The sequence below is a fragment of the Pteropus alecto genome, unplaced genomic scaffold (assembly GCF_000325575.1).
Source record: "Pteropus alecto unplaced genomic scaffold, ASM32557v1 scaffold20, whole genome shotgun sequence".
Classification (NCBI taxonomy): Eukaryota; Metazoa; Chordata; class Mammalia; order Chiroptera; family Pteropodidae; genus Pteropus; species Pteropus alecto.
The window spans coordinates 17,350,894-17,378,603 of record NW_006436298.1 but is presented as its reverse complement, the minus strand read 5'-3'; positions in this window follow the sequence as shown (position 1 = coordinate 17,378,603).

Here is a 27,710-nt window from a genome sequence, read left to right as displayed (position 1 = left end):
AAGGAATTTTTAGAATTCATGAGTGAATATAACAAAATTGCAGGAAATGAGATCAATTATATTTTCATTTAGTAGCAATTCAAAATCAGCTATTAAAATTAAAATTATAAAATTATTATCAATAGAATATTTGTCAGTATGATACATATCACATATATACTAAAGACTATGAAGTATTGATGAAAAAAATTAAAGCTCTAAATAAAGAGATATACTATGATTATCAATAAATGATTCAATATTGAAAATATGCTAACTCTTTACAAAATGATGTATAGATTTAAAGCAATTTAAATAAAAACTCAAGCAGTCTTTTTAATAGAAATCGACTAATATACATTTTATCTTAAAATGCATATTAAATGAAAATTACTTATTATGGTCAAAATAACTTTTAAATACAAGACCAGATTTGGAGGACATACATTGTCATATTTAAAGATTATCACAGTGTACCTTAAGAAGACAATGTTGCATTAACTTTAAAGATAGACAAGGAGATGAATAAATAGAATAGAGTCCACCATCTTCTACTTTCCACTGATAACTCATCTCTTATTTTACTTCTAATGTGGGAGTAATAAGGAAGAAAATACATAAATATTCTCACCACTAAAACTACTATTCTATTTGTTATACTCTACCTTCCTTCCTTTTCCCTTATGTGAAAACTCTTCTTGCCTATTTAAGGCAATTATTCTGTCTTTTTACTTGAGAAATAATCTCCCATTTTGTATACTCAAGGGTGTCAATTTTTGTTGTTGCACAATCTGTCTACTTTTTGAAAGACATTCAAAGTTATTTTTCAAATATAATTTTTTCCTCTTATGTTAATTTTATCACTTAAACCTAGGGTAAGATGCAGCTCTATTACACTTACACATATCTTACACATAATGCTGACTTCTCAAATTATAGATTATCTTTTTACTCATATTTTATCAAGAATGAGAGTCAAATGCACAAATTCATTTGCAGAATAACTTTTGATTTTTTTTTTAAACTGCTACTGAGACTACTAACTTATATGTTGTTGAAAACTACATGTACATTATTTTACTAATTTCACTTAATGGTCCTATGAAAACTTACTATTCCAACGGATTGTACGAATCTTATTTACTGATACAAATTAAATCTTACTAGGTCATGAGAATTTTTTTCTCTGTTTTCCTTAATGCCCGGGAGCACAGTAGCTCTTGGTTTAATTTTCTGATCTAAACTTTCCCATCTATCTTATTTCATTAACCTTTATCTGCTTAAGCCTTTTCTACATTGTTACTCTATTAAATTGTCCCTTTGCATCACTTATATCATTTTTTTTTTTGCGGGAGGCAGGAGTGCTTTTGGTTTCAGACATGATAGAATAGTACATTCCACCCTACTCATTCAGCTGAAAACAAAAAAACTTGAACAAAATAAAATTATCAGAAGACTCTAAAAATGAAGGTGGACTGGTTGCCTGAAGGAATTTTGTTTGTTCGTGTTTTCCCTATATACCCTACCCTGCATAGTATAGTGACAATAATCCCAAACTGCTAACAGATGAAGACCCTCTTGAAAATAATAATTAAAGTCTTAAAAAATCTTGCTTTCTGTATTTAAATACCAGGAAGAGGGTAACTCGCATAATGGAATCATCTGATTATACCTCTCTACTTTAGGGAAACACCACAAAGGCAGTCATATCCTTGTGCTTTCTCAAAGATGCTGGGAAGATTGTGGGGAAGAGTACTGTATAATCCCACTCTGCACTAAGAGAATTCAAGAAAAAGAAGCACAGTCTGAACTTAAACAGATTGACTGCTAATACAGATAGGTGAAGTACCCATAGAAATCACTTGACGAGTTTTGTAATTACTATGGGAGTCTAAATTTGAAAATAAAAAGTTAAAAAAATCAATTTGTAAGGTAAGTAGTCATTTGTTTAGTAAGCACCTGAAACTATTATCAATAGTTAGATAAAGTGATCTTGACTCCGAAGTTAAAATTCCATGTAGAGGTAAATAATGAAGCTAAGGGACACAGCCAAGCTATATATCTGAAATTTTAGAGATATTAATGAGTAACTTGACTTTGGAATATCTATATAGACTATGTGATGGGAAATGTTTTAAACTAGCTGGAATCCTCCTCCATTTTTGGATAATGCATTTGGGATATTACTCTGTCCTCATCGTTAATTTTGGTGAATTCTGTGTCTTTTTGCCATGTCTTCCCTTATATGACAAAGTGTGTTGACGCAAGATAACTAATGCAACTCACACCTTGGAGAATTTGTCTCTGATGTTGGAGAGATTAGAAGAGAAAATATAGGTAAACCTAATATAGCCTAATACAGAAATATTAAAGATGTCCATTAATTTCTGCTACAAATACCTGAAACTACTTTGATTTCTGTGCTTTCAAAATCTGCTTCTTCAGATTTTTTCCCAATTCTTTGAAATAAATAATATCCTTTTTTCTTTTATTTTTCATACTTTTGTCAGATTTAGTTTTTGTTACATATAGACAAATAATCAGAACTGTTGCAAGGTGTCAATTTTATATCTGGTAGAAATATTAACTACACAGATAGAAATGTAGGTCAGGAGCCAGAGAAAGTGCTTTGTGCAGAGATGTAAATTTGAGAATCATATCAAGACAGTGGGTGATATTTCTAATAGAGAAAAAAAAGTATAAAATAAAATTTTGGAAAAATTCCCAAGCTATAAGTGCTTGATAAATTATTGGAGTCAAATAATTTAATACATAACAGAAGTACATGATGTTGTATATGCTAACAGCAAAATTAACCTTATATTTCATTTAAACTGAACGGTATTTGGGAATCATAGATTTTCTATATCTTATCTTGACTAAATAGACATACATATAGCCTAACTAAAAGCAGGAGAAACAAAAACCTTATCCTGAATATACACAGAAACTGATTACCCAAACCTTAGAGACATACATAATTTTCATCTTGTCCCCCTTTTTAAGAAAACAGGTGGCATTTGCTGTATGTAGATGTGCAATATTCTCTCTTGGTAGTCTACATTTGAACACGCTTACTCTCTAATACTATAATAACCACAAAACAAAAACTGAAACATCCCAAGAAAGGTCATTCAAGAAACAGATAATATTGTTAATGTGTCAGTTAATTTTCAATTGCAATTTTAAATATCAATCTCTTTTCTAACTACTATATATTCTTGGTTTTTCTATCAAAATTTTTCTTTTCGCTTATAGCATAAGAAAAACTAAATAATTGTAGACAGACTAGCAGAGCCTTCTCAATTTCAAAAATGCAATTTAAATCTCATTACTTTTTTGTCAGACTTCTAAAATGTCATGATACAAAGAATCCTTATTAATTACTTAAGATTGCCAGACTATGTTTTATCAACAGTCTGTAAAATCCAATCTATATCAAACAAATCTATTTTTTGTAGCCTGTATTGTTTAATTATTCAATTTTGACAAGTCATTTTCATTTTTAATGCTTCAGTATATTGCAAAATATTTCTTCCCTATTTGTTCCCACTGTTCTTGAAATAGTTTCACATATTGTTGCTATAATATACCACTAATTACAGGTTCCTAAATCACTTTCAATTACTTTTAATGTGATAAAATTCTGTATTGTGGAGTTCTTGAAGTGTTTAATATGGCATCATTCAGCTAAGTTAAATACCCTAAGGTAACATTAATTATTTGTTTAAACTTGCAGAGAAGAACACTTAGATGTTTAGATTAAGAATTGTAGCTATTTACACAAGGGGGAGGGGGTCGTTTGGGGGAGAGAGAGGAAGAGAGAGAAAGGAAAAATAATGTGAAAGTATCAGCTCAAGGACATTTTGAACAATACAGAGCAAAAACCTTGCCATATTTTTCATTTTAATTATAAATTACTCTGAAATTACTTTTTAAAATTATTTTAAGCCATACTTTTAGTGAATAGTAATGTTTAGAATTTGTGTAGCCTTCCTATCTTTCAGGCACTTACTTTGTGAGTTGCATTAGTTGATTTAATCTTTAAAACGCCCTTTTGAGAAGGATATTATTATACCCTTTCGATTCATGAAGAAACCGATATACATAGAGAAGTGCTTCCGATTCTATTTTGCAAGCAATCAAATGGCAATATGAAGATCAGATATCCCAAATACAATACGATCACATTCATATTACTTGGCAAGTATCATTTAAGTCTTCTTATTAAGTCAACAACTACTTATACTATACTACGATAGAAATAATTGTGCTAGCCATAGGCAGCACATACAGCTCTTACTTTGAGAAGTGGAAAAAAAAATAAGATGGCTTAATAATAGCAACAGAGTCATTTAGAAATTAGGGGAAACATAAACAGTAAATATTTTTGTCTTCCCCCTCTCCTGTACCAAGTGAATGGAATTAAACACCATTTTTCCAGGATTAAAGTCTCTCATCTTCATCTTTGTTCCCATTCACTCCAGACAGTCTCTGGATCTCACCCTGCCTTAGACATTTTTGTATCTCTTTACGTTCTTGACTTTACCATTTGTTCTCCAAATCCATGGTGCTTATATCTATTCAGTTGACAGATTTATAATAGTCATTATGCATTTCAGATCACTACATTGTATTTATTTATTGTCATTTTAATCTCATCCTTCAAACTCAAATTATTTTACTTAAAATTTGATTCACTATATAGCCAATTAAAAATGAAAAGAAGTCCTTAAACTATACCAATTAAACGTGACTATTTACCTTTTTTATAGATTCGTTTTTGTTTTATTTTTTAATGATTCAAAATATAAAATCATACTTTGATTTCGGCTATTATAAAAAGAGACATTACTTCTATATTGACCTTCAAATAGATAACATATCGTTTGTTGAAAAATTTTATTTCATGATATGTTGCTTCTCACCACTCTACATGTGAATAAAGGGGAAGAATATTGTTGGAGTTTAAGATACAATTTCTAAGTTTTGCAAGTTGGAAATGTAGACACTGGTCAATGGACTAATTATTTATAACTTCTGTTATATTACAAATTCTTACCTCTTACCTTCTTCTGCTATAACATGAATTTAGTATGTAAAACTGTTTAGGACCCTATAAATGGAAGTTATTTGAAGTTCTCACTGATTACTTGAATACCAAGAATAATGTTATACATATTTTTTATTTTATATGTTTCAGGTATACAGTACAATGGTTAGACATTCATATAATTTATGAAGTGATCCCCCAATTACGCTAGCACCCATCTGGTTCTTCACACAGCCCTTACAATAATATTGACTATATTCCCTATGATGTACTCTACGTCCCTGTGACTATTCTAAAACTACTAATTTGTATTTCATCCTTTAAGTTTTTTACCCAGCCTCCCACCCTCCGTCCCCTCTGGCATCACTAGTTCTCTGTATCTGTGAATCTGTTTTTGTTTAATTTCTTTTGTTCCTTAATATTACATATAAATGAAATCATACAGTATTTATCTTTCTCTGTCTGACTTATTTTACTCAGCATAATACCCTCTAGGTCATCCATGTCATGCAAATGGTAAGATTTCATTTATTTTTTAATGACTGAGTAATATTTTATTGTGTATATGTACCATAACTTCTTTATCTAGTTGTCTAGTGATGGGTACTTCAGTTGTTTCCATATTTTGGCTATTGTGAATAGCACTTCCCCGAACATAGGGGTGCATGGATCTTTACAAATTGGTGTTTTGGTTTTCTTTGGACAAATATCCAGAAATGTAATTGCTGGGTAAAAAGGTAGTTTTATTTTTAAGATTTTGAGGAACCAATAAATTCTTTTCCATAGTGACTGTATCAAGGTGCACGCCCACCAACATTGTACAAGGGTTCCTTTTTCTCACATCCTCACAAATACTTTTTTTTTTTTTTTTTGATTTACTGATGGTAGTCATTCTTAGAGGTGTGAGGTAATATCTCATTGTGATTTTAATTTGCATTTCTCTAATGATTAGTGTTCTTGACCATCTTTTTATATGTCTATGGACATCTGTATTTCCTCTTTGGAGAAATACCTATTCAGGTCTTCTGTCCATTTTTTATTTGGACTTTTTGTTATTGTTGAGTTGTATGAGTTCTTTATACATTTTGGATATTAACCTCTTATCAGATGCATCAGACAAGTATCTTTTCTCATTCAGTAGACTGACTTTCTTTTGCTATTGGTTTCCTTTGCTGTGCAAAAACTTATTAGTTTAATGTAGTCCCATTTGTTTATTTTTTCTTTTGTTTCCCTTGCCCAAGGAGATATATCAGAAAAAAAAAAATTACTAATAGCAATATCAGAGAGTCTACTGCCTATGTTTGTTTTTTTGTTTCTAGAGTTTTATAGTTTTGGGTCTTACATTTAAGTCTTTAAATCTTTTTTCTGAGTTTATTCTTGTGTAAGTTGTAAGAAGGTGCTCATTTCATTTTTTTTGCATGATCTATCCACTTTTTCTGACACCATTTGTTGAAGAAAACATCTTTACCCCATTGTATATTCTTGCCTCCTTTGTCCTAGATTAAATGACCGTATAGGTGTGGATTTATTTCTGGGCTCTCTATTCTGTTCTATTGACCTATGTATCTGTTTTTATGTCAGCACGATGCTATTTTGGTTACTATAGCCTTGTAGTATTTTGATATCAGGTAATGTGATAATGCCAACTTGTTTCTTCTCTCTCAAGATTGCCGTGGCTATTAGGGATCTTTTAAGGTTCTATATAATTTTTTGGATTATTTGTTCTAGTTCTCTGAAAAATGCCATTAGTATTTTGATATGGATTGCATCGAACCTATAGATTGCTTTGGGTAATATGAGCATTTTAACAATGTTGATTCTTCTTACCCATGAGCATAGTATATGCTTCTATTTATTTGTATCTTCTTCAATTTCTTTTCTCAATGACTTATAATTTTCTGAGTACAGGTCTTTTACCTCCTTGGTTAATTTGATTCCTAAAGGTTTTATTGTTTTTGATACAATTGCAATTGGGATTGTTTTCTCACTATCACTTTCTGATAGTTCATTATTGGTGTATAAAAATGTAACTAACTTCTGAATATTAATTTTGTATCTTGATACTATATCAGATTCATCTATCAGTTCTAACAGGTTTTTGGTGGAATCTTTAGGGTTCTCTAAATATAGTATCATGTCATCTGTCAGCAATGACGGTTTTACTTCATTTCCAATTTGGATTCCTTTTATTTCTCTTTCTTGTCTGATTGCTGTAGCAAGGGCATCTCATACTATATTGAATGAAACTGGTGAAAATGGACATCCTTGTCTTATTCATGACCTTATGGAAAATGCTTTTAGCCTTTCCCCATTGAGTATGATGTTAGCTGCAGATTTGTTATATTTGGCCTTTATTTTGTTTAAGTATGTTCCATCTATTCCCACTTTGCTGAGAGTTATTATAAAAACTAGATGCTGGTTTTTGTTGAATGTTTTTTTTCTGCATCTATTGATATGATCAAATGATATTTATATTTCAATTCTTTAATGTGACGTGTCACATTAATCATTGTGCAGGTATTAAACCAACTTTGCATCCCAGGAATAAATCCAATTTGATCATGGTGTATGATATTTTTAATTAATTACTAAATTTGGTTTGCTAATATTTTGTTCAGGATTTTGCATCAATGTTCATCGGGGATATCAGTCTATAGTTTTCTTTCTTTCTTTTTTTTTTTTTTTTTTCACTTTTTTCGTCTGATTTTGCAATGGCCATGTAAAAGAGTTAAGGAGACTTCCCTCCTCTTGAATTTTTTTGGAATAGTTTGAGAATAGGTGTTAATTCTTTGAATGTTTGGTAAAATTCCCTATGAAGCCATCGGTCCAGGACTTTTGTTTTTTTGGAAGTTTTTTTTGATTACTGATTCACTTTAATTGGTACTAATATGTTGGTTCAGATTTTATGTTTCTTGCATCAATCTGGAAGATCATATGTTTATAGGAATGTATCCATTTCTTCTATATTGTCCAATTTGTTGGCATATAATTGTTCGTAATATTTTCTTATAATCCTTTGAATTTCTGTGGGGTCCATATTTACTTCTCTTCTTCCATTTCTGATGTTATTAACATCAGTCTTCTTTTTCTTGAAAAGTCTGGTTATGGGTTCATCAATTCCGTTTATCCTTTCAAAGAATCAGCTCTTAGTTTCATAGATCTTTTGTATTGTTTTTTAAACTATTTTGTTTATTTCCTCTCTGGTCTTTATTATTTCCTTCCTCCTCACTTTGGACTTTGTTTGCTGTTCTTTTTCTAGTTCCTTTAAATGTAAAGATAGATTGTTTTTTTGAGATTTTTCTTGTTTCTTGAAATTGGCCTGCATTGTTATGAGTTTCGCTCTTAGGACTGCTTTTGCTGTATCTCATAGATTTTGAGTTGTGTTTTTATTTTCATCTGTCTCTAGGTATGTTTTGATTCCTTCCTTGATCTCATTGTTGACCTAGTCATTGTTTAGTAGCATGTTATTTAGCTTCCATGTGTTTGTGTATTTTCCAGTTTTTTTCATATAGTTGATTTCCATTTTTATACCATTGTGGTCAGAGAAGATGCTTGATATGATTTCAATCTTCTTAAATTTATTGAGATTTATTTTATTACCTTATGTAATCTATCCTGGAAAATGTTCCATGTGCACTTGAGAAAAATGTATATATTGCAGCTTTGGATTGAAACGTTCTGAAAATACCTATTAAATCCATTTGGTCTAATATATCATTTATGGCTGCTGTTTCCTTCTCAATTTTTATTTTGGAAGTTCTATCCTTTGGTGCCAACGAGGTGTGAAAGTCTCCTATTATGAATGAATTACTGTTGTTCTCTCCCTTTATGTTGGTCAGTAGTTACTTTATGTATGTAGATGTTCCTGTGTTGGGTGTGTATATATTTACTAGGGTTATGTCCTCTTGTATTGATCCCTTTATCATTATATAATGCCCTTTTTTTTTGTCTCTTATTAAAGCCTTTGTTTTAAAGTCTGTTTTGTCTTATATAAGTACTGCTATCCCAGCTTCTTTTTCATTTCCATTTGCATGAAATATCTTTTTCCATTCTCTTACTTTTATTCTGTGTGTGTCATTTGATCTGAGGTGGGTCTCTTGTAGACAGTGTATACATGAGTCTTGTTTTCTTATCCATTCAGCTACCTGATGTCTTTTGATTGGAGCATTTAATCCATTTACATTTAAAGTGATTATTGATAGGTACATAGTTACTGCCATTTTATTATTTATATTTGTGGGGGATTTCCCCCCTTGTTTTTAAAGACGTTCCCTTAACATTTCTTATAATACTGGCTGGTGATGAATTTCTTTAGCTTCTTCTTTTCTGGGAAGCTCTTTATCTCACCTTCAATTTTAATTGATAGCCTTGCTGGGTAGAGTAGTCTTGGTTGTAGGTTCATACTTTCTATCACTTTGAATATTTTGTGCCAGTCTCTTAGCCTGCACATTTCTGTTGAAATATCATTTGACATTTTTATGTGAGTATCCTTGTAACTAACTAGCTGTCTTTTTCTTGCTGCTTTTAAGTTTCTCTCTTTGTCTCATCTTTGGCATTTTAACTATGTTGCATCTTGGCATGGGTCTGTTTGGGTCCTCTTGTTTGGGACTCTTTGCACTTCCTGGACTATTATGTCCATTTCCTTTGCCAGGTTTAGGAAGTTTTCTGTCAATATTTCTTCAGGTAAGTTCTCAATCCCTTGCTCTGTCTCTTCTCCTTCTGGTACCCCTATGATGTAGATGTTGATATGCTTGATGTTGTCCTAGAGGTCTCTTAAACTTTCCTCATTTTTTTTTTTTAATTCTATTTTATTTTTGCTGTTTCTATTTGGTGTTTTCTGCTACCTTGTTTTTCAACCCACTGATTTGAACCTCTGCTCAATCTAATCTACTGTTGAATTCTTCTAGTGTATTCTTCATTTTCAGTATCATATTCTTCATTTCTGACTGATTCTTTTTAATGGTTTCTATGTCTTTTTTATAGGTATCATCTCTCTGTTGAAGACCTCACTGAGATCATCTAGTTTCCCCCTAATTTCATTGAGCATCCTTATAACCAGTGTTTTGAATTCTGTCTTTGGTGGATTACTTGCCTTAATTTTGTTTTGTTTAGGTTGCCCCGCCCCCCCCCCCCGGGAGTTTTCTTCTGTTGTTTTATTTGCAGCATATTTTTATTTGTTTTCTCATTTTAGTTGCCAGTCTGTGTCTATTACTATGTATTAGGAAGATTTATTACATCTCCTAGCCTTGGGTAGGTGGCCTTATATAGTAGGTATCCTGTGTAGCCCAGTGGCACAGTCTCCCTGATCATCTGTGCTGAGGGCTCTTGTGTGGGTTGTGTATGTTCTCCTGTTGTAACTAAGCCTTGATTGCTATTAGCATGTCAATGGATGGGATGGACTCTCAGGCTGACTAGCTATGTGGATTGGCCATGCCCACAGGTTATGAGTTGTTGCATGGGGGCTAACCACTTGGAGTGGGATTTGCCCCAGCAGGCTTGTATACCTGTTGAGACCACCCTTTAAGTGTGCTGCTTAGCGGGCAGTCAGGTTGTGCTCTGTTGTGGTTTGATGCCAGCCTCTGGGTTGGTTCTGTGGCTTTCCTGTGGGCCAAGATCAGCTGCTCCCTTTGATTGCTTGGGGCTCCTTGATAGGAGCTACAAAGTGATCCGTTGGTGGTTGCTGCCTATGCTGGATTTGGAGGCAGATGGAAGAGACCATGCTGTGATCTGAGGTTCAGTTATCCCTGGTACCAGGCCTGGAGCAGCTTAGCAACAGGACCAGTGCACCTCAAGGCCTGAGGCTTTCTGCCAGTTGTCTGTAAGACTCTGCAGCTGAAAGAGCCTTTGGGTGGTATGTAAGTTGGATGAGGCATCGAGGTAAAGCAAGGCGATTTAACCTGGCCAGTGCTGATTCAAGTTTTGTGCCAGTGCTCAATCTGTGGCTTCCTGTAAAAGTCACAGATTGCTGCAAGTTTAGCTGCTCCCCACATTGGGCCGCAGATTGTTTAAGACCAGTTCAAGACCTGTTCAAGAAATACTGTATCTCAGGGCAGGGCTTGTGGCTTCCATTTGGGAAGTCGCTCCTGGGATGCACAGACCATGTGCCAGGTGCGCACAGGCTACGTGAGCTGAGGGTTGTTTTATACTGTCGAATTTGTGGCCCGGGGAAAGCAGAGGGTATGTTTGGCTACCTCGTAATGGGCTTGCCACAGTAATTGTGGTTTGGGCGGTGTGAGTTCTTTGAGAGACACTGGATGGAGTGAGTCAATCGTGTCAGGCCAATGCAGATTCGGTATTGTTGACACTGCTGAGCTTGTGGCCTCTTGCAAGTTTCAGATTATAGCATGGCCAGCTTATGTTTTCATCAGGATAGTAGAGCCCTGCGATCTGCTCAAAAGACACTGCAGCTCAGGCTGGCACCAGTGGCCGCCACCAAAAGTCTTTTCTGAAATGTGCAGACCACAAAAGCCAAGGGCAGTTGCCTGTGATTAATGTGCAGTCCAGGGAAAGCAGCCTTGGGCACAGCCCAGGGCAGGGCTAGCTGCCCTACAACAGGCCCACTAGAGGCAATTTGTGGGTTGGGTGGGGTGGAGAGACGCAGGGTATAGTGGGCAGATCTCACCAAGCCAATGTAACTTCAGAATTGGCTGTGTGGGGGAAGGGTTCAATGTAGGCAAGATGGTGCTCACCTGTAGACTGCCATGGAGCTGATCTTGACAAGGGAACAATGGTGGTGGTCCCTCCACCATTTACCCCAGTGCCACATAGCTCAGTTTTTTTCTATATGTCTCATGTGTCTGCTGAGCTGCTGACCCTCCACAAAAGCTCAAGGTCTGCTAGGGAGTGAGTCTGTGTGCGGGACCTGTGGTCTTTAAGAGGGACTTGTGGTCTTTAAGAGGGACTTGTGGTCTTTCAGGTTCCTTCCATCTCACTCAGATGTCCAGATTCCCACTGATTTTTACAGTCAGATTTTGTAAGAACTCTTCTTCCCAAGACTGGAACCTTGGGCTGGGAAGACCCTGTGTGGGACTAGGGCCCTTCATTCCTCCACGGGGACCTCTGCAGCTGCATTCTCCCTCCTGGTGCTCTACTGCCATTTGTGGATACAGGACCAGCCCAGTTCACATCTCTGCTGCTCATACCAGTCTTTATGTGGCTTGTTCTTTATATCCACAGATGTATGTGTTATGATCAGCTAGACTTTAGGTGGTTCTTCAAGTTGTTTGTTTTATAATTTGATCATAATTTGATCATAATTTGAATGTGGTCATGGGAAAGGGTGAACCCAGCTTTTACCTAGCTTGCTATCTTGACCCCAGCTTGAGCATTTACTTTTCAATTTTTTGTTTTAAATTATCAGCAGTTTCTTGCAGACGAGTAATAGCATGTACTGTGTTTTAAAAACATTTAAGAAAAAAATTAAAATTATCAACATTAATGATCAAAACCATGACTTGCTTAGTGATGAAATTTAATACTAACCCTATTATTAGTTTTAAGTTTTGGGGTATGCTTCCTATGAAAGGTACACCTGTTCCATTGGATGAAAATTTGATAACCACTAACCTCACAGATACAACTCTTCTACCTGAAATTATTATTTTTATTGCTTAACATTATTTTATCTTTCTAACACTGCCCAGTAATTTGAAAGATAAGTCATTTTGTTGCCACTATTTCTTTACCCTATGTCAGTCTCTAACAATCTAATTTTGATGTGGTCTACTGAAAAATACAATAGCAAATAGTAAGTGTATCACACGCTCACTGGCTTTTTTATACACCATTATACCAAATTCTTCATAGCATTTTGTATTGTGTAATATAAACTCTTAAGTCTCCTCTCACTCCACATTTCTTGCCATCACCAAGTCCTGCTCCTTCTATTTCCGTATTGGACATATTTCTTCTTTTATAATTGCAAGACCTTTAGCCTGTTTCAAATATTAATTTCTCTTGACTGAACTCTGAAATTGGCTCCTAAACTGATCTTGAAGCCTCCAATGTGTTCCCACAGTATCTTAAAATCCACCCTCTCAGACACCTGGAGGCTGAATAACTTAATAGTCAAGAACTCAAACTTTGGAAATGTATTCTGATTTAAATCATGGCTACATCATTTACTAGTTGCTTGAATTTAAGCAAATTATTTGAGGTCTCTTTTCTTTTGATTTTCTTAACTGAAAATATTAATACATATGAAAAATCCTCATAAACTATAGTAGCATATGAAGAACTCAGTGAGTGATCGCTAATATCCTGGCAGGACACTCTTTTTAAAACACAAATTTGAATATATACATTTGATTTATTTGAATTTGTCAGATACTGTTGTTTCTGTGTGTTTTGTTGTATTGTGTGTTAATTTAGTATTATAGGTTCTTCCTTCTTAGTTTATTATCACCTACCACAACTGCAAAGTAAAAATATTGTCACCTACCCAATGTAATTTTTTTCTTTCCTATCCAATTTATTCTTTTTTTTTCTTCATTTTATTTCTTCTAGATTTATTTTTTTCTGTCCATTTCTGCATCTCAAAAAATCTTAACTGTATTCTGGGGTGCAGATAATGTTACCTTCTCTGTGAAATTTGCTCCAAATCAAACTAAATTTATTTCTCCATTGACTATATTGCCTTAGCACTTTTGTTACTCCTATATGTTTTTTGAGGAGAACATATATTAAACAAGTCCCCCAAAATCACAAATCAAAGAAGAAATCATTGAGAAATTGAACTTTATTCAGCCTACCATAGACTTAGCTCTAGCATTTAATATTATGGTATCATTTCTATTTTGTATGTAAATATTTTAAAGTTCCTTGAATAAGGTATCATCTTTTTGCTATTTTATAACTGTAGTTTTTCTAATGTTTAAAAATGTTTGCTTTTTTGTTTTAGTGCTTATCTTTTTAATTATTTTTATATTTATATTTTATCCTCTTTCTTAACATCTCTCCTATCATATCCTTTTCTAAGCTGCCCCTTTCCTCTTCTCCATCTCCCAATGTTAGTCAATAAGATTAGATTTCTTAGTGTTTACCTATGTGCTCTTTTATATATTTATACTTTGTTGCTTGATTTGTTACCTTCAATGCTACCTTGTTTTCCCATTGCAAATACTATGCTAATTCTACTTCCTAACCTAATTCCTCTTCTCCTATTTTATTTTGCTTGTTTTATTTCTATATTGCACGCACCTATACATTAACACTTTGTTCTACACTCCTTTAGTCTCACCTTTATTTTTTTCTTGACAATAGTTTTCTTGATGGAGGCTTAGCCTACACTAGTTACTTCAAGAACAATATATTAGATGCTTTTATGTTTTCAAAGCTATCATCTTTATAGTTGAAAGAGAGATGGATATAAAATCCTTGGCTCGCTCTTTTCATGTACATGTTTCCATATATATTTTTCTTTTTTTCCATTTATTTAATATTGATTTAATATTTAATTCTCTGTTCCATAGATTAGGAATATATGGAAGATTGACCTTTTGGTCCAAATATTTACCCCTTGCTATATCTGTACCTATGCAACATTACAGTTCTTCCCTCTAAGGTGGATTTATATTTAAAATATATGTACCTGATTGCTGAGACTCCCCCAGACACTGCTGGGGTTTTTTTTCAACCTAAATTTAGGATATTATATCAAATCCTAGTACAACTCACCTCATCGTTTGGTCTGTGTGATATTCAGCCAAATTATTTTTAGTTTTAACTTTTTGATCTTTTCATTTACATATACTTTTCTAATTTTTTGCTGTGCTCAGTTCATTGATTTATGTTTTAAGATTAAATGTGACTTTCTGAGTGACAGAACCATACCCATTTTAATTGACTTATATGCATATATTTTTTTAAGTCAGAGTGCTATAAAAATACAAATGTCATTTGATTATATAAAACTCTAGAACAGGCAAAACTAATCTATAATGACACTAAAAATATGTATACACATGTATATATTTATATATCGTTCTGTCATTAAAATTTTTTTCCTATTCTAGAACTTTTTTATAACATAATATAAATATATATGCATATATATATGCATATATATACAGAGGGAGAGATTGATTATATTAGTGACAGTGAGTCATGACTGACTGTGCATAGGAACTTTCTGGGGATATGAATGGTGAATGAATAAGTAAACTGTGATAAATCTAGCAATAGAATAATATTCAAAGCTAGAAAGAAATGAATGTCAAGCCATGAAAAGACATGACATCTTAGTTAAGTGAAAGAAGCCTGTCCGAAAATGCTATATACTGTATGATTACAACTATATGACATCTGGAATAGGAAAAACTGTGAAGACAGTATAAAGATCAGTGGTTACTGGAAGTTAGAGAAGGTGGAGTGATGAATAGGTGGAATGCAGGATTTTTAGGGCAATGAAAATATTATGTGTGATACTATAATGGTGGAGACATGTCATTATACATTTGTCCAAACTCCTAAAATATAAACACAAAGAGTGGACCCTAATGTAAATTATGGATTTGGGGTGATAATGATAATGATATGTTGATGTAAGTTCATCAGTTGTAACAAATATACCACTTTGATATACCACAAATATACCACATTGATAGTTGGAGAGGTTATATATATTTAAAGGAAGAGGTTAATGAGAAATATCTCTGTGTGTATAAATATATATATATGTATGTTTGTGTGTGTGTGTGTGTGTGTGTGTATATACATTCCTAATGAAAGAAATAGAAGCCTGAAAGATAAAGGGAGGATTCAAAATTAATAATAATTTTATTATTGATATCTACCAGGCTACAGTGTAAATTCCTTGAATCCAAAGTGCATAGATATTCATCTTTTATTCACAATATTTGGAGCAAACAAAGGGTTCAAAAAATTGTGTGGAAAATTGAAAAGAGAGGACAAGGACAAGAGAGTTTGTGTGAATTGATGGCACGTTAGATGTATATGCTTAAATATGCAAGTTCTAATAAATGTTTTCAATTAAGTGAATGCAGGAAGAATATTTTATACTCTGCAAAATGCTATGACTATGAAATTTATTTTTTATAATTATTTTACTTTTTAAATATATTAACTAGGCAATCATAGTTTCTACTGATAGATAGGAATATTCTGTGGCCTTTTGTTTATGTTAATAAATGATAGAAATGAGTTTACCCATCTAGAATTGTCTAAAGCTTTGGAAAACAGAGATTATTCTCTATTAATCTTTTCTGCATTTTATAAAGGTCTTTCTTAATAGAGAACACACAAACTGAATGTTTCCTCCTCATCAGTACCATCTCAGTCATCACATATGCTCTCCAATTGTGCATTAAAGAATGCTTGCCACTTCAGTATGATCAAAGAGGAGTGAAATTAGGTCAACATCTATTCTACTCCAACTCCCTCTTTCAGAAAATGGAAGCCAGGCACTTTTATGAGATATCACACTTAATGGAAAGACCTAACAATTCAGAAAAGAGTCTGTATGTCACTTGAGGGAAACAAAAAAACTAGAAAAAAATATACATTTTACCCTTTATTCCATAGGAGTAGTTCTTCTCAAATGAAAGCTGAACAAACACCTACTATTCAAATCCCTATTGCCACAATTCATCAAACTTACTGACTTTCTGAGAAAACATAATCAAGTTGGTATGGTTTAAAAGCATGGGTTTTATTCCATGTTGTAACAAAGCTATACAATTTGAATAAAATGTTTATATGTATAGAAAGCTTCTTAATCATCATGGGCAATTGGTCCAGAAGGACAGTACTTGAATACGATTTTAGAATTCTGTATAATATACACATTTTGTGGATAGGTCTTGTGTACATAGCACTAGTTATCTACTTTTTGGACAACTTATTTAGGTCCATTGTCCCCGAGGTCTCAATTCAAAAATGAATGTAATTGGGCAATTTCAGTGAAAATGGCAGGGAAAGGACCTCTGAAAATTCACCCTACCATAAAACCATTAAAAAAGGGGTGAAGGGGAGAAATTATCAGAATCAAAATGTTTAGAAACCTGGAAATTAACCAAAGACTTGCAGCAACTAAGGGTCATTTAGGCAAGAAAAGTGGCTGAATCTCAGAAAGAACAGCAAGCCTTGAAAAATAGCAGCCTATATTCCCGCTACTACAGGGAGCAGAATGGGGTAGAAGCTGTATCAGAACTTCATTCTCAAAGAACATTTATCATTTGACTTCCCTTTGGTTCCCTGAAGACCCCCAAACTAAAGGCCTGTCTTTATTTGATCTAGTAATAAAAACTTATGAGGAGAGTTGCAACATATATGTCAAATATTTTAACATCATAGATGATGGAATAGCTGAGAAAATAAGCTGAGGAATAACATGGCCATAGTAGCTTTGAAAAATTCTGACAGATTCTGAGGCCTTGTGCATAAATATACCTGTGCACATATTCAGGAAAGACCTAAAAATGTCTTAATATCTCAGCTATGACTTAACTTGAAGTCCCATGAAAGCAAAAAGTAAATTAAAGCAGAATTGTAAGCTGTCTACTTGTATTGAAGACATGTTTAAACATTCACAGAATCTCTCACCAAAATAAGGATACTTATTGCTTCCAGACACTTAAGGAAATTTCTGTTCAGTCATTAGCTGAGCACTAAGCTAACCAAGTAGAAACTCAGTGGCCACATGTGACAAAGAGAATTAGACAGAAAAACCACTAAACAAACAACAACTATAATACCTATATTTTTAAAAATAAGAAAGATTTCAAATCAATAACGTAAGCTTTCACCTTAAGACAGTGGGAAAAGGAGAGCAAACTAAACCTTAAATAGGCATAAGGAGACGATAAAGATTACAGTGAAAATTGATGACCTTCAGAGTAGAGAGACAATAGTGAAAAAGTCATCAGAATGAAATTGTTTCTTGGGAAAGATCGATAAAATTGCAAATCTTTAGTTAGACTTCCCAATAAAAAAAAAAAAAGATTCAAATTTCTAAAATCAGGAATGAAAGGGGATATTGCCACCATATTATAGAAACAAAATGGATTATATGTGAATAACATGAAAAACGGTATGTCAATAAATGAGATAACCTAGATGAAGTGTACAAATTCTGAAAAAGACGGATGCTATTAAACTGACTCAAGAAGAAATAGAAACATTAAATAGACCTATAACAAGCAAAAAGATTGATTTAGTCATCAAAAATCCCAAAGGAAAGCTCAGGATAAAATGACTTCACCGGAATTCTACAAAACAATTAAAAACAACCTTCCACAAACACTCCCCTGCAAAAAAATAATTGAAGAGGCAGAGAATGTTTTTAAATTCATTCTATGAAGTCAATATTTTCCTGAAATCGAAACCAACATTGTGTTAATGGGTATAGTGTTTATTTTTGTGATAAAGAAAATGTTCTGGAATTAGATCATGGTGATGATTATATACTTTGTGAATATTATAAACATCACTGAATTGTACACTTCAAAATGGCAGATTTTATGGTATGTGAATTGTATCTCAATAAAAGAATGAAAAAAATCAGGTAATTTCATGATTAAGGTCTCTTTCAGTTTCAATATTTTGCTTTCATCATGTGATAAATTATATAAATCCTAGAATAATATTTTCATCAAACATACCTAATACTGAAAAGAGAAGTTCGAAAGAAGGATAAAGTAATGGCATACCGAAAAGATTTATTAAAAATTAATGTTAATAAACTCAACAACAGAAAAACAAATAATCCAATTATAAAATGGGCAGAAGACCTGAACAGATATTTCTCCAAAGAGGAAATACAGATGGCCAATAGACATATGAAAAGATGGTCAAGGTCACTAGAGAAATGCAAATTAAAACCACAATTAGATATCACCTCATACCTCTCTTTAATAAATAAAAGAACAACAAATGTTGGCTAGGATGTGGAGAAAAGTGAACTCTAGTACACTGTTGGTAGAAATGCAAATTGGTACAGCTACTATGGAAAACAGTCTGGAGGTTTCTCAAAAAATTAAAAATGAATATACCTTTTGACCCAACAATTGCACTTTTAGGTATTTATCCAAAGAAAACCAAAACAATAATTCATAAAGATCTATGCACCCCTATGTTCATGGCAGTATAATTTACAATAGCCAAGATATGCAAGCAACCTAAATGCCCATCAACAGACAATTGGATAAAGAAATTATGATTCATATATACAATGAAATATTACTCAGCCATTAAAAAATGAAATTCTACCATTTGCAACGACGTGGATGGATATAGAGGTTATTATGCTGAATGAAATAAGTCAGAGAAAGTTAAATACCATGATATCACTTATAATGCGGAATCTAAGGGACGAAAAGAAAAAACTAATCAAAACAGACTCAAATATAGAGGACGATCTGGTGACGGCCAGAGGGGAAGGAGGTGTCGGGGCTGGGAGAATGGGGTGAAGGGTTAAAGAAGTACAAATTAGTAGTTGATAGATCATCACAGGAATGAGAAGCATGGGATAGCAAATGCAGTTAGCATTAATGTAATGGCTAGATGGGGAGCCAGAGGAGAGAGCAATTAGAAGGGATTGTTTTATAAACTATATAAATGTCTAACCAATGTACTATATACTTGAAACTAATAATAAAGTAAAATTAAAAAATAATATTAATAAATGGAAAAGAAAAGCAATATACATGAAAGTAGTGTATTCAGAGAAGTAAGCTCGGGTTTAATCAGATTGGGATTTATTATTCTGCATCAATATTCTGCATTACCTGTGTAATGACAAAGTAGAGACCTAGCAGAAGAAGCTTGAATATCTCTGACCTTACTAAGGACAGAGTTAACACAACAGACTGATTTAGAGAGTCTTGTTCTATTCTACTCTTCTGAAAACAACTCACTGTCTTCTTCTCTCAGCAACATCTCTATCCATTATATGCACTTTCATGACCTTATGTTTTCAAATCGATTTTTTATTTATCTCTATACTGAGTATTGCAAAATAATACCCCCTCATTTGCTGTTTCAACTATATCTGATTAACTCCAGGGTAAATTAATAACTAGGAACTACTCCAGGTGTTTTCTGATTCTGTAGCATTTTGACCCCTGCCATCTCCCTCCCCCCAAATTTGCTGCTGCTCTAAAAGGGCCAACCTAGGTCAAAATAAACAAGGACTTACCATTTTCATCAAGCACATTTAGTAAGTCAGTATTCAGTAAGGCCTTATTCCTTCTTGGATAATTAATTATATCTTTACACATGGACTAAATGAGGCTTTGCCCGAGTCAGTGAATTGAAGGATCCAAGGTGAGAGTTATTCAACTAGACTAGATTGATGAATATTCTACATAATGTGACACATATGGCATTTGGCACAAACAGATTAGCAAATTTGTCGCAAAGAAAATTCAGAGCTAAATTTTCCAAAAGAATTGTTTAATTATGTTATTTAGTATTTTTCCCAGTACTACTATAATAGGGAGGAGGAAATAAAGGTGTGTTACTCCTAGGAGAAAGAGACTTCTGTGCCAAAGGGCTTTGATATCTTCCTCATCTTTCTAAAATTCTGGACAATACAGTAACTTGTAAGTAACTCAGGAGGCTAAGCAGAAAAACTTGAACTCCAAAAGTGAAGACATAGCTAAATTACCTTTATAAAAATAACGCTGCCACTTTACACAACCATTGTAGGAACTAGTACGCATCCATGCTCAAGATAGTCATCTAAACGAGTAAGTAAACAAAAATTACACCTGTTATAATAACTCTGAAATAATCATTGGATGGCTTTCTCAGAGAATTTCTAATTCTCACAAAATCAGGTAAAATTTGAACAATAATTCACTAAAGACAAGGCGAGATCAATACAAAAATGTCCCATCACCACACTGATTAACATTTTCACAAGTTCTTTTGCAAGAAGAAACTAGAGAATGACATCAAGACTTGGTGTGCATTCTCCTTTATTAAATACTGAATTTAAAAAAAAAAATCTGTGGATATTTTTGTGTGGAAATAAACTGAATTTCATAATTTCATTCTGATGCAGGCGCTGTCTCTGTCAGGAGCACTAGCAGCTCTGGGCTTATATTATCAAGGAAACAACCTCAATGGAGGGATTCAGTTCCTGCCAGTAGTTTCAGGCATATCTCAGGCAAATCCTATTGGGGGCAGTTTCTTATTATGTAGAAAATAAGGAGGAGAGGAAAAGGTGAAGTAGACAAACTGGGAAAAATGTATTGATAATAAGAACATGTTTTCCTAAACAAAAAGTAATGATGTGGAAAGAGAAATTTAATATAGTTATATTTTGTATTAGGGAAACAAAACCAGTACTAGTATAGATTGTGCAGGACAAGAGATACCTAAATTAGATATGCTCACTCTTTAGAATAGACCTCTCTAAACGAGGGCCTTGGAAAATTTGATAAGATTAAAAAAACAGTTTAAAAAGACTAAAAGCTGAGAGAATGCAAAAGAAAGAGTGAGAAGATTAAAACAAAATATACTGCATACTAAGATTAAATAGGTTTAAAAAATTAAAAAATTGGCAAGTATTTAGAGAGCTTAGAACTTTGGGTGACTGAATATTGCAATTATATATGTGTGGAAAATATGATAATAAACATTTTTTTCAAAACTATACTTGATGCACCTAGACAAGAGAATGATATAGTTAGTGTAGTAAGTGATAAAATTACTGACCAAGAACAGAAAATAATTTCCTTCTCACTTGGGTCAACAGTTGTACTATATGAAGTAGAGTGCACATCAAAAGAAAATATTTATTTATTGAAATATTTGGCCACTGTTAGGAGCTGAGGCACAGATTATTTGACATAGTATATTAAACAATATTTGTTAATGTTTTTCCTGTAACTATATATTGGAAGCATATGATGTATATTATATTTTAAATGTAGACAGGAAATGAATCTTAATTTAATCTTATTCATATATTTCCAAAATATACATACAATACTAATTAAATACCAAACATGTTTAATGTAAAAATTATAGCATAAACATAGAGATATATAGGAGTAGTGAAAAAATAAATGTCACATTTGGGTTGAGAAATAGTCATGATTTAATTAAATGTTGATTCCAAAGAAAACGTCAATTTTCCCATTTTATGTACTTTATTGCTCAACGATGGTAAAAGAACTGTAGGAGAGATTTCAAATGCTTTCTTAAAATTCTTTGTTGTCTATGATGCCTTCATGCATCTACAATCAGGGCAAATTTGTTCCTACAGCATTAATATTTAGTATTTTTCCTAAAACATTCAATAGAATTCTAACTAAACATTTAAATATAATCACAGTTAATAAATTTTTGATTAAATATCAAGGAAAATAAAAACTAAAAATGATTGTGTTTTATTAATACTTATCCACACTTTGTAATCTTAATACTGAACTAAATCTTAACTTTCTATCACATGTCATATCTAAAACAAATAAGGGTTTGCATTATTTTAAGGGTCAATTGTGATTCTTTTGATCTTGTCTGCTATCAAAGTTATTTTCATGAGCAACATCAGACTGATGAAACCATCAATCTACAAAGTAATAACATAATAATAATAAAAACAATCTGTTATTGTTAAGGAATATCTCACAAAATTCTATGTACCACTTGATTATCCCTGCTTATTTTTTTCTAATTGGTTGATACATTCAAGTGGCACCAAAAACATGACAATAGAAAATTTATATAATAAAAATTTTTAAATAAATATACTGTTATTTATTTCTTTTGCCTGATCCACTTTATTTTCTGCCTCATTAGCTAGTCCTCTTGAGGGACAGCTTAAGGTATAATCACTTTTTATTGGTTTCTTTATATCTTCCAGCATTTATTAAATGCAATCTAACATGAATGAATATTCTTATTTATCCACTTTGTTATACAAAATAGAATAAACTAGTATCTTCTATCCATTTGTCTGCACATGCATTCTTAGAAGTATTTTCATATTAATTAACATTTTATATTTTTAGATATAATTTATCTACAATAAAATGTACATATATTGAGTATTAAATTTGATGAGTTCTCTTCATTGTAAACTGTCATGTAACACCACACAATGAACATATACAACATTTTGATTATTCCAGTCAACTTCCTCCCTATCTTAGTAACGATTTTCTAATTTCTATCTCAATATATGTCTTTCCTATTCTTTAACTTTGTGTTGTTACCATTTTTAACTAAAGTATAGTTGACATACAGTATTATATTAGTTTCAGGTATACAACATAGTGATTCAATATCTGTAAACCTCACCACAATAAGTCTAGTAACCATCTTTCACCATACAGAGTTATCATATTACTGTCTATTCCCTATGCTGTACATTACATCCTGTGACTTATTTATTTTACAACTAAAAGTTTGTACCTCTTGAACAGTTTTACAATTGTCTTTTGAAGACATATGTTTTTATTCATCTTAGGTAAAACCCTAGTAATGAACTGTTTTGGTTTAAAGATACATAAATGTTAAAGTTTATGACGCTGTCAAAGAGTTTTGCACAATAATTTCATCATTTTATGCTCTCAGCAGAAATTATACCATATCATTCTCAACAGTTGCTCTTTTTAGTCTTTTTGATTTTAGCAATACTAGTGATCAGTGTAAGAGTGATAATTCATAATGATTTTAATTTTTATTTTTCAGGTTACTGATTATGTCAAGTACCATTTCATGTGTTTACTGGCCATTTGTATATTTTCCTTTATGAAATTTTTTTCAGTGCCTTGCCCCTCTTTATTCAGTTGTATCTTTTTATTGTTAACTTGTAATTGTTCTTTATATAGTATCTATATGAATATATTGACAATATATTTCTGGTGAGCTGGTATTAATTTTGGTGAAATTCAGTTTATATATTTTCCATATTTTATAGTGCATGACTTTGCTTAATAAAACCTTTGACTACTCAAAGACTATAAATATATTGTTTTGTACTTTATTCTAAAATTATTATGGTTTTACCATATGTGTTTAGATCTATGATTCATAGTAAATTAATGTTGTGTTAGGTAGTATTTGAGGTTTTTTATTTTTTCTACATAGATATCAAATTCTTTTATCATAATTTGTTTTCAAGACTTTCATCATTAATTTGACTTGGCACCTTTGTTGTAATTGTAATTAAATTGTATACAAATCAGTTTATCTAAACTCTTCCACTCAGTAGTTCTATTTGCCCATTCTTATATCAGTACAACTTGTATTACTGCAGCTCTGTGTAAAAGTCTTTAGGGGAGGTAGTTTGTTTCTTCAGTATTTGTTCTTGTTGAACATCATTTTGTGCAATTCTACCTTTTTTGGATTGTTATAATAATTATAAGATGAACTTGACAGTTTTACTTAAAGATTTCTAGGTTTTTTTGTTGGAACTGTATTAAATAGGTCATTGGGAATGATAGACGTCTTAATAACATTGAGTCTTTCAATGGTATATTTCTTTATTCCATTGAACGTATACTCTGTGATTTGTTACATTTCTATATAAGATCTAGTTGTTGTTTTTTTTAATCCATAGACTTTCCAGTCTACATATTATGATGCCTATGTATAATGGACATTTTACATTTGCTTCTTTAATATTTAGTTTTGTATTGTTTATAAATGTCTTATCGCACTGGCTCATTAAATGGAAATTGTGAAAGATATAGCCCTTGCCTTATCTCCAATCTTCAGTGAAAAGGTTCCAATGTTTCTACATTAAATGTGTTTTTAGTTAGATTTTTTTCCACAGGAGGAGTAGACAGATGTACCTTATAAGATCAGGAAAGTGTTCTTTTCTTCCTATTTCTACTTTTTTAAGAATATATAAAATTAGTAATAGTAGAAGCAGTTCTAGTACCTAGTACTAACAGCAGAAAAAGAGTGACTGAATTTTGAATTTTGTCAAATGCTTTTTCCGCATCTTTTGAGTTGATCATACACATGATCATACTCTTTTCTTGGTGAGTAATAATAATAAAGTCAATAACGACTATTCAATTATGACTGTTTATTGCTCTATATATCTAAGAAAGTTTATTCTTTTGTTTTGTTTTTATTTTTGGCTTTAGATTTCTTTCTATTCTAACATACAGTTATCAAGGCAAACATCTTAATGTTTGGAATATTCTTAGAAGATATTTTTATTTTCTTTTCACTCTAGTAGTCTATAAAAACAGCTTTGTCTGTTACAATATAGGAATTAATTACACATAGCATGGTTAGTCCAGAGGGTTCTATGCAGCATACAGGATCTTGTAATTTTTAACTAATGGTGAATCATAAAATCTTTAAGAGTCTTAAAAAATCATTTTACTCAAAATGAGGCTCACAGATGTTATTCACAGAACATTTAAGACAAATTTAAATCACCTTTCTAGGAACATTTTGGAATCTTCTGAAACTTATCAAATCTAAAGGTTTTTACTCAGTCTTGCTTCATAGGACAATGTGGTCAATGCTATTTACTTTAACTCTCATTTTTATCATTTCTTTCAACAATAATTTTTAATTTGAAAATCAAAATTTTCAAATAGCTATTTTACAAACATCTTCAGCTTTAACTATAATACGGTTCAGGAACATGATCTTAAATTCAGCTTATTAACATTGTCTAATGGGTCTCCAAAATAACTCTGGATAATAGGGCATTATGGAAAGATATCACCCCCTCTCTTTTTTGAGTACAGAAGCAATTAATAATTAGACAGGAGACTCAGAGAAATGGAGAACAAAACATGCTGTTTATGCATAAAAGCTGTTGGAGAACATGGCCATAATATGAGACCAAGTAGACTTACTGGTTCTCTTGTTCTTTTCACCCCACCACTGTCATCATCAGCATGACAGTCTGGACCTTAGGAAGACCAACTAAAAGGAAAGCTTAGATTAGCTGAGGAGACTCATTCACATAATATTGCTGCTCTGAACTTGTTTGTGGCAAGAAAGGCATATCTTTTAGTAGAATTTTGTAATAGATTTGTTTCACCTAATTAATAAATATAGACTAATAGCTTCTCTCAAAAAATCAGGTTTCTTCCCTTCTTTTTCTCATGCCAACTATTTCAGTAACTTTATTGATTCAAAATAATTGTACTGAGTATCAAGCACTTTGCTAAGTCTTACAGACTTATGAAATTTACCATTTGTGAAAAAGACAATACCAAGAAACAAAAAACATGTATGGATAATATAAAATTATGATGTCATAATTTTATGACATCTAATGTCATAAAATACCCTGTTTATGACTAACAGGGTACCTTGATAGAAAAGAGAAGGAGCCTTCAATAGAAAAGTCATTTGAGAGGTTGATTCTGAAGAACTGACATTTTAGCTGAGACCTGAATGATATTAGCCATGCAATATAGGAGGAGAGTGTGAGATGGGGTATAGGATATAGTCTGAAAGCAAGGGTGGCATTTGCGAAGGTAATTGAAGAGGATCAGCATGAATCTGATGATTAAGAATGAGAATGGCAAACAATAAGGCTGGAGAATCAGGCATGGAACAGATCATAGCAAGTCTCATAGACTGATCAAACTTAATCTGCTTAAATTTGCATAAGGGCACAAAACATATGCACTGCTAAAATTTAAATGTGTTGTTTTAAGACAGTCTTTGAGTCAAGATAATGGTGACTATTCTAAATGATATTGTCTGGGATTCATAAAAAGGAGAGGACAATTTGGAATAAATAAATAATGATGGAATGAGTTGCTTTCTTAAGCGCTTGAAGTACTGCATATTTATTTACTTCTCTGCTGAATATTTCAACCTAAACCAATTGCCAAATTATATTTAAAAACCGACAGAATAAGAGATAAGGAAGGGGAAAAATAAAGCTCTGTGCGCCCTATTAATCCCTACTTAACTTCAATTTTCTATTTTGGAAAAGCTAATAAACATTCCTTTTTAAATTCAATATGAGCTTTTTATGCAGTGTTTCTTATGTTAATGCAAGGCGAAGTCACTTTTCTATGTGGTTTTTTAAGGGTGTTACATTGAGAACCAAATAGACAAAGTTTTGCAGAATAATACAAGAGATCATCTATAAGTTGAAAAACTATCACAGTTCACCCAGGTCCCAAGAAGACTTTGTTAATAAACATAATTGAGATAGGATATTTTCATCTATAAGTTGAAAAACTATCACAGTTCACCCAGGTCCCAAGAAGACTTTGTTAATAAACATAATTGAGATAGGATATTTTCTAAAGATTTTGGAACATTTTCACACAAATTTCTAATCTGGCCTCTACATTTTCTTTAGTAGAAGGCACAAATTGCATGTGCATTTTTGTAAAGCAAGTTGAAAAAGTGAATAATAAAAGTGGAAAGAAACTTTTATTTGCAGCAATACATGGAACAAATTAAAACTGATTTTAAAATGTATAAATAAATGTTACTTCTAATTTATATGTGAATTATGTCCATATTTATATGAATGGTAATAGTATTTAAAGGTGGGTGTATCATTGTATTAACTGCATTTTTAATTTCTGTAAATGGACGCTTCAACATCCATCTAAAGGACTATTAGCTATCTTTAATCAAACTGTGACTTACCCATAGACATCTGAGGTCCTCAGATAGTTTTAAGGACTGTACAGTCACAGTGAATATAAATATTGTAGGGGTGTCACTTTCAAAAATAGCAAACCAATTCTGATCCTGTTTT